At 35.1% G+C, this 10021-nt stretch overlaps 1 long non-coding RNA gene across 1 annotated transcript; it reads right to left on the bottom strand.

The window, feature by feature from the left end:
• Nucleotides 1-6026: 6026 nt before the first annotated feature.
• On the bottom strand, nt 6027-8307 carry LOC123895351. Its single transcript, XR_006804275.1, has 2 exons — nt 7609-8307; nt 6027-6318 (listed from the first exon to the last, which is right to left on the bottom strand). It is a non-coding gene; the product is annotated as an uncharacterized LOC123895351 (long non-coding RNA).
• Between the last annotated feature and the right edge of the window lie 1714 nt (nt 8308-10021).

Here is a 10021-nt window from a genome sequence, read left to right as displayed (position 1 = left end):
ACTTATTCTAATCCATCATATGGAGTAACCCAACACTTGCTTCTAAAATCATATAATCATACTATATTTCTTTACGTTAGACCCAATGAATAGCAATCGGGTAAACTGGTTACCTCACCGCAACTTATCGATATAGACAATGCACTTTACGTTGGCAAAACCTACATTGATCGATATTGATCTTGAAGGGTGTTATTCTTTGGAAAGCATAAAACTTAATATAGATTCTTTTGAGGGTTTTTATTTAATTAGATCTCACCTCACCACGGCTTACATACAATAACGTCACTCCAATCATAACATGCATCAACATACATAATATAATAAAATGACATGGTTATGGCCCCTAGCGAAATTTTGATCCCTCAAGCCAATGAGAGAACCTATCCTATTCCTAAGAACGTGTTGGAGTAAGCCCTAAAAGCCAATCTATTTTGATAGAATCGTCTTTTGTATGATGACTTTGATTTATATATATATATATATATATATATTTAATATGAGTCAGGATCCGTTGACACCAACTAGTTTGACACCAAATGTTACACCTCTCAATAACGTTTTAACCGATATAAATTTTATAAAATCCACCGTTGGATTGAAAGTTTACATCATATAGATCATTTGTGTAAAATTTCAAATAAATCCAAAATCATTTGATATGTTATTGAGATACATCAAAATTAACGGTTTTTGTATTTTTTTAAATGCCGTTAATCTTTATGTGTCTCAATAGCATATCAAATGATTTTGGATTTGTCTGAAATTTTACACAAATGATCTATATGATGTAAACTTTCAATCTAACGGTGGATTTTATAAAATTTATATCGGTTAAAACGTTATTGAGAGGTGTAACATTTGGTGTCAAACTAGTTGGTGTCAACGGATCCTGACTCATTTAATATATATATATATATAAAAAGGCATTTCTTTATTATGTTTGTATGTCCAAAATGATAAAGTCCCTAGAATAGTTGAATCCATTTAACTATTCTTAAAGTATCCGTAGTCGAGTTTTATTATGAATTGGGATAATAATAAAACATAGAGACTATTATGAAAATAGACTGATGATCACATCTCATGGATCATAGGATAATGAGTTATCAAGTCTTGACATAGGTATAAATATTAGGAGTAATATTTATACTGGATTGACCCGCTATGAGAGTACTACATATAATGTTATGCAAGATGTCATAAGTTGCTCTCATGGTGATAATGGTGTATACCACCCTCCGACCTGAAACCACTATGGACCCTAAGTGTAGAGTCAGGTACTTTGTTGCTGATTAAACGTTGTCCGTAACAGGATAACCATAAAGACAGTTAATGGGTACTTCACAAAGCATGCTAAGGGACATGAGTGACCTAGATGGAATTTGCCCGTCCTGCATAACAGGATAAATGTCTAAGGGCCCAATATTGAATCGAACAAGGGTGACACAGTGTATGCCTTGTGTTCAATATAGACATAGGGGCAAAAGGGTAATTATACACAAGTTATTTATCACGGAAAAAGGTTTGTCAGATCACGTGACATTCTTGTGACTTGGATAGCAGTGATGTGTTGCTAGATACCGCTCACTGTTTATAATATTAAGATTAATATTATTGCCAACGTCATAAGAACCTACAGGGTCACACACATAAGGACAGTTAAGACGGGAGAAATAAGTAAGACTTATTAGAAAGGGTGCGATTAGTAAAAGGCGGTTATTGGGCTTATGAAGACCAAAACCGTGTGACCCAATTGACCACACAAGAAACTCTATAAATAGAAGCTTGTGTAGTTCAATTGACACACTGCTCCTTCACAACCGAATTTTAGAGAATAACCCTAGTTCTCTGAAACCCTAAACCGCACTCCCAAAAGCCTTCATCTTATAGCAGCTAGCACTGAAGGTTGAAGGAAGCTGTTCGTGTGTACCGGCTAGAGGTGCTGCCATCGTGTGGTGCTTGTGATCGTTAACCAAAGCAAAGAGTTTGCTGTTTCTGTTTCGCCAAGGTAACAATTCTATCACTGATTCATTCCAAGTTCGTAATGATCTAAGGAAAGGAAATCCAAAATTTTTAAATTCCGCTGCTTTCTATAAATACGATTTCCCTTCAGAACGATCTATGCTTCTCCAAGTTAGATCTCCATGGTTATCCTTCCTGTCCTGTTTACTAATTTTATATTACATTACTATAAGAATACTCGCGTTACATGCGAGGGAGTATGAGATGAGAAGAGAATTACATCAAGAGATATAAGAGAGGCACGACACGCAGACCGTATTTAATATCCCAAACAAAACAAAATAAAAGGACTAAGGCCATAATCATTCATCATGCAATTCAATAACAACAAACACATAGTTATTATCATTAAATTAGCCCCGGAAGCAAAATCTTAATGAGCACAACACTTGTATTCTGTTTCAGGATACAAACCCTAATTGCATCAACGTTTGACGCTCGGATATGAACCCTAGTCGTTTCTGTTTTCATAACAACATAACACTTACATTGTTATGAACCCTAATACAACGGTCATACATCAAAACGTTTCAGGACTACTAGTTCTAGATGAACGGTCGGATATATGATGCTTCACTGTGAACGGTTCCGAAGCTCACGCTCACAATCATCCAAATTAAACGTCAATCACTTAAACATTCGAATGAATGACACGATCAGTGTATCACATACACCGACGCGTCGTATCAGAATTATATATCACATATATATTTTAAAACCGATCAATCAAATTTTATTAATCCTTGTTATTATTATTATTAATACCGATTCAAAACCATATTAATAAAACAGTAATAAGCAACAAACCGATTCATGGTTTCACAAGTGGCTCTGATACCACTGAAGGAAAATCATAGCAAAACAGAGATGTAAAACGCAGCGGAAATTAAAATTATCCTTCGATGGATCCTTGCGAATGGACATGATCAGGGTTTCGGTTATTACCTTTGAAGAACAAATTCCTTGATTATGAGTTGATCACAAGCACCGCACGATCGCAGCACCTTTAGCCGGTCCACACGAACAGTTTCCGTTCACCTCTTAGTGCTAGCTGCAAGACGACGGTAGAGGGAGATTTAGTGCGGTTAGGGTTTTTGAGAATTTTAGGGTTTCTCCAAAATTCGGATTATGTATGTAACAACAAGACTGAATTGCATAAGGCTCCATTTATAGAGCTTCTTATGTTGTCTTCAGGCCAAAGCGGTTATTGGACTTCGCAAGCCCAATAACCTACTGTTACTAATCGCACCCCACTAATAAGTCATACTTATTTCTCCCGTCATTAATTGTCCTTATGTGTGTGACCCTGTAGGTTCCTATGACGTTGGCAATAATATTAATCTCAATATTATAAACAGTGAGCGGTACCTAGCAACACATCACTGCTACCCAAGTCACAAGAATGTCACGTGATCTGACAAACCTTTCCGTGATAAATATCTTGTGTATAATTACCCTTTTACCCTTATGTCTATATTGAACACAAGGCATAGTATGTCACCCTTGCTAAGTTCAATATTGGGCCCATAGACATATCTCCTGTTATGTAGGAGGGGCAAATTCCATCTAGGTCACTCATGTCCCTCAGCATGATTCGTGGAATACCCATCAACCAACTTTATAGTCATCCTGTTACGGATAACGTTTGAATGGCAACAAGGTAATACACTCCTACATCTAGGGTACATAGTGATTTCAGGTCGAAGGGTGGAATACACCACTTATCACTATGAGAATATCTTATGACATTTCATAACACACTATGTAGTATTCTCACGGTGGGTCAATCTGATACAAATGTTACCCTTAACATTTATATCTATGTGAAGACTTGATAACTCTTTATCTATGATCCGTGAGATGTGATCATCAGTCTACCAACATAGCAGCCTCTATGCTTTAATGTTATCCCATTTCACTTTAAAGCTTGACTACGGATGCCATAAGAATAGTGTTCTTATGTTTAATGGATTCTCACGATTAAGTCATACTTAACGTTCCACTTAACGAACTAACTATTCTAGGGACTTTATTATTTTAACACATAAACATAATAAAGAAGAGCCTTTATTTAACAAATGAATTATTCAATACAAGTATCATGCAATCATAAATAATTTCCCTCTAGGGCTTACACCAACAAGTACTACTATGAATTAAGGGGGAGTGAAGTATGAAGTATGAACTAAGGGGGAGTGTGAATGCATGAAGTGAGGGGGAGTAGAATTTATTTTTCTGCTACTCTTAGCATATGCATATTCTATGTGTGGAATTTCTTTCTTAGTTGTGTGTTCAAGTTGACTTGAAGGAAAGTATTCTCTGCATCTCTCCATCAGCATTGGTCTAAGATTGTTTTAGCCAAAATTTGCCAAAGGGGGAGATTGTTGGGTTTTGAATGTTGGCTACAATTTTGCAAAAACGACAATAGCCAACTGTTGGACAAAGATGATGAAGCATGTCCGTACAACATGTGTCTCCTGAAGCTTGTGCGTGCTATACTCTGTTTTTAAAACTTTGGAAGATTTGATTTACAAATAAAGTTCGTGATCATCCAGCTGGCCAAAACGCGTCTTCCATTGCAAGAAAATTAAAAGGCGGTTTATTTGATTTGTTACAAAAATATGTTTCAATATTTTTGCATCAAATCTTTTAATTAAAGAAAGATTTTTTTTGAGTAAATCTTTTCTCAAAGAAAGATATTTTTGGGACTGGAGATTTTGTTGAAGATTTATTTTTCCAGCAAATCTTGCAAGCTGTCATTGAAGATTTATTTTTCCAGCAAATCTTGCAAGCTACTATTGAAGATTTAATCAAGATATTCTGAAGATTTAACTTGAAGACCAAGATTATTCGAGGCTATAAATACATAGGCCTAAACGTTGTATTTCTCATGTAATCTAAACCGAGTCTACATAGAGTGTTTTAATTGTGAGCCTTTCTTGTATCACTTTGATGCAAGCTTAGGACTAAGGTTTGTGTTGTAAGTTGTGTACTAACTCTGAAGCTTTTAAGCAAGGAGATTAGGTAGTTTTGTAATCGATACCTTAAGCTTTTAAGCACGGGTATAGTTCGATTATTTCTTGAAGGGTGACTTCGCCATCGTTATTGTTTGTATACTATCACAGGTTGTGTGGTAGTAAAAGGGAGTGAGACGGGGGTCTCATATCTAGGAGCTCCTAGGTAGAGTATAGCACGGGTAGTCTCTAGGTGATAAGTCGTAAACGGGTCGTTTGCTGAGGGCTTAGAACTAGGGCTATTATAGTGGATTCCTCCTGGATTGGTATCCCCCAGAGTAGGTGTGTTTACACTGAACTGGGTTAACAAACCTACTGTGTTCTTTATCATTCTGCACTTTATTATTTTGTTAAGTCTGCTGCGTTATATACTTAAGACAACTGATGTAGCTTCTATCACAGCACTTGTCCACAGAGTGCCAGGAATTTCAACATTAGTCAATGGATTATAAATATACTAGTAACTACTACTATTAATATGGACTAAGCAGTGTATAATTTTTCAAGTCAAGAATTGCGAGAATTAGTGTCATGTTTCTTTTACTTGTATAGTTCTTTATGAATTATCTTTTAGTGTGAAAGGTAAAAAGATTTAAGCTTTTTTATAGTTAAGACTTAAGATGAAAAAAACGGGAGTGACTTTGAGAGATGAGAGGAAAGATATAGGGGAATTTCGTATTTTGTTTGAAAGAAAATTATTAAAGGAGGGAGGAGGAGAATGTTTATGATCAATATTTTTGTTTTTTTTTACCCTCATAGTCAATATTAATGGGTTAACAACACTGAAACCATTTAACAAGACTAATGGTTTCAGTATATAACATGTTGAAACCATTTAACAAGAGTAATGGTTTTAGTGTATAATCTTTATTTAAAATCATTTAACAATAATAATGTTCTATTACAAAATCATTAGACAAGTATTTTGGTTTCTCATAGAAGACTATCAAGCAAGTATATACAATCATGCAAAGTAGCAATTGTAACCAAAAAAAACAAAGTAGCAATCCTTTTTAATCTTTCAATATTCCACTAGTATCATAGTATAAGGGAAACTAAAGTAGTAATCAATTTTATACTTTCAATTGAAAGATAGCAAAATTTGCTATCAAATTTGAAGCCTCGACATAGCATAGAATGCTGCATTTTCTTTAATCATTGTTTCTGCAAAGTGTTTTGGTTCTTCTTTTCTTGTGCTTTCTCCGATCTCTAAGTAGAAAGTCAATGCCTTATTAATCAATGTTTCATCAATAGGCTCTCCTGCTCGTTGCCAATCAATCTGTGCCGATAAATGAAAAGAAATCCATTATAGAGGAAAATCAAATGAGGCAGCGTGTTTTTGACAAAAATAAACAGAGCTTTCCCAAGAGTCAAACGTAGTCTATTACTTAAAATGTGAATACCCAATAGACATATCTCGAGGAACCAAATATCTAAAAACAGATCAAACAAAATAAGAGATTAGGCCCTTCAAATCAAAATACTTCAAGGATGCGTTATTGTTCAATCTTATATTTACAATAAGTGCAAAAGATCAAAAAGCACAACAGAAGCAATCCTATACTCCCATCATTGAAAAGAATTCTACAATATATCCTTACAATTAGGATTAAGCCTAAGTCAACAATGCTTGTAACTTGTAAGAAAAACATTTCCCAAATTTTATAAACACGGTCATATCTCTAGTCGATGCAAGAGTCTCAACACTTCTCTAACATTCAGGACTAGACATCTGAAGCATGGAAATCAAGTTTTAAGAACAAATCAAGTTTGCCATAGAGCAAAATTACAGAAACAAAAATAATTAGATTTTGAACCTGAGCACAATATTATATCCAATCTAACCTTCCTTTTTTTCCCCCAAAAGTCCTCCTGTCCTAAGAAAAGCTCTATCATGCAAAAGCCACTACTAATATATGCACAACTTCTTTAAGAAAAGCATCAGAATTCTATAAAGCATCAGGTATCTTTGCATGTAATTGAATAGAAGAGTATGCATTATTGGTAAAACTGTAAGTATCATAAAATACATTCATAAATCATAATAAAGCCTACTGATGATTAAGTCAACAAACCCACAGATTTACAGTATTCAAATGCTATGTAACATCGTCATTTCAGACTATGTGTCCAACGCGACAATGACACCAGTGATTACTTTCAAATTATTTGCACAAGTTATGTAATACATACTAAAGCTGTACATACTATAAAGACAGACGATATTCACGTTCAAGCATATATTCTAGTTCAGCTACATTTGGTTCAGTCAATTAATCAAACACAACACAGGCATAACTCACTAATTAATTAAAACCACAAAAGCATACACTATTATCAACAAACACAGTTCAATCCTCAAATGTGGAAACCATTCAAGTATACAAAAGTTCAAACATATACACATATGAGTAATAATCCACAATTCCAAAATAATCAAACCTAATTCCCAAAATATAATTAGGAAACCATTTAGTACATCCAATGGTTTTAATCTTGTGAAATTAGAAAATAATCAAACCAAAATAAAACCTAATTCCCAAAATCGAAGTAAAAATCTAGCTCTAACCTGTTTTCTTTTCAACATTTTGTGTTTGGTTCGTTCAAATTATGTATATGTTGGTGAATGATGATGAACTATATTGAATGGTTTTGAATGATGGCGACGGTGAAGATGATGAAATGTGATGAACTGATGATGAACGGCGGCGACGTTGAAGATGGAAGGCGTTAATGGCGACGGCGAAGAGGGAGCGAGTTTTGTTTGATGATGAACGAGCAATTTGTTTTGTGAAATGTGAACCTTGCGTACGTGGGTGAGGGATCTATTGGGGTGTACGAAGCAATGGACGGGGTGTGCTAAGCAATTATCTTGGGCTTATGCACCATAACCGGACCCGGCTCCAACCAGCCACAAAATATGACAATTGTGGTTGATTGACATTTGTTAAACGATAGTTATGGCTTTCTAACCCTAAAAGGAATTAAGAGGTGATGCTCGAACAACCAACCAGCCCTTACATATAGAGACACAAACTTTGAATCCACTGATGCGGCGGCCACCGGAAAAATTTGGAAGATTTTTTAACATATATGGAGTTAAAAGGCCCCAAAGGGGTGAATAGGTGGTATGAGAGGGGAGGACCTTGTTGCATCACTACCATCCATCTTCTGCCACTAGACCATTGGTACAAATATAATATTTTATGAACATTGTATAACTATGAGTTTAAGGCCTCAAAAATTTGAGCTTGATGTCATAACCCACCTTGCACACTTGCTTTGAGACAGGCATAAACGCTTGTGCTATAAACTGTAAATAAAGTATGCATAGTATAAGTCAAACAAATAAATTGTTTATCAAAATAGAACATGCATCATAGACCTTGTGGATTGTCTCAACTCCGGCTTCAAATCCATATTATCTTTGGTGACGTGATGGCTATTCTTGACAATAGTTAATATGCATAAGCCTTTTCTTATGTATGATGCATAAGTCATTCACAGCCATCAGATGATTTTACATGTGTAATAATCATAACTGAAAAACTTTCTATTTTTGCTTGCTCAATTTCGGCCACATTTTAAATGTGATTCGATCACCAATTTCGAAAACTAATACCGGAAACATTCATAAAATCGAACGACGATCAAAACCGTATAAAGAACGTCGAGTTTCGTTGATTGTTGAGGGAGAACGAATCGGGTCGACGAACCGGGTCGTCGAGACCCGTTTCTTCAGAAAATGGGTGAGGAAGATGATGAACAGTGACGCGCCTCCACGCCCACTATCACTGGCGGCGCGTGGGGGCGCGTGCGGTGCCAAGGAGACTCCAAATATTTTTATTGTTTTTACAGAAAAATAGTAAATACGTTTCTGGGAATTTTGGGACCAGTTAGGTATTTTTCTGAGACCTGGAACTATTTTTAGTTATTAAATGAGATAAATATGCTTTTATAAATATCAGGTTTTAATAAAATTTTCCCAAAATTTTATTTAGGGTATTTTGAATTATTTGGAACGGTTGGGGATACCTCACTCTCTCCGGTTTTATATCGTCTTAAAAATTTAAATTTATTTCACAATTTTTATTAAGGGTTAAATATGTTTTTGGAGAACAACTCTTTGAAACCATTCCACAGCAAAAATGGTTTCATACCGTTATACACTGAAACCATTAGTCTAGTTAAATGGTGTCATGGCGTTATACACTGAAACCATTATTATAGTTAAATGGTTTTATATGAGCATTAGTGCCAAGATGTTATACACTGAAACCATTAGTATTGTTAATTGGTTTCAAGATGTTATACACTGAAACCATTTGTCTAGTTAAATGGTTTGATACTGTTATACACTGAAACCATTATTATAGTTAAATGGTTTTATATGAGCATTAGTGCCAAGATGTTATACACTGAAACCATTGTTATTAAGTAAAACATCACATAACCATTTTACAAAACCATGCTACATAAAGCAAAAAATCATATAAAGCAATTAGGGTTAGTTTAGTTGAGACAAATTTGGATAGTATGCATGAGATATTGGATTCGATCATTTTTTTATATGGGGGGCTCACAAGAAATCTAGGGAGGAAAAGGAAAAAAAAATGGGGGGTGTGCTAAGCAAATGGGAGGTGCGCAAGTAATGAGGTAGTATATGGGGGGCGCGCGAGTAATGGATTGCCTAATTTTGGGCTTGAGCTGGCTTTTAGTGTAGGAAGCAAATATATTGGGTGTAGGAAGCAAGTTTATGCATGGTGCATAAGTTTGGGCTTATGCACTATAACCACACCCACTATTCTTGAGCTCAGGTGCAGGGCCGTTTCTATGGTTTTAGTGGTCAATAAGCAAACTTATGATAGAGAGACTTTGAAACTAGTATAAATATATTCACCAATAGTATAAATTCTTACTCATATCAAATGCAAGACTTTTGACAATATTTATGCTAGTTTCAAAGTCTCTCTATTTCTATA

The sequence above is a fragment of the Trifolium pratense genome, linkage group LG7, assembly GCF_020283565.1.
Source record: "Trifolium pratense cultivar HEN17-A07 linkage group LG7, ARS_RC_1.1, whole genome shotgun sequence".
Lineage (NCBI taxonomy): Eukaryota > Viridiplantae > Streptophyta > Magnoliopsida > Fabales > Fabaceae > Trifolium > Trifolium pratense.
This window is presented reverse-complemented; position numbering and strand designations above follow the sequence as displayed.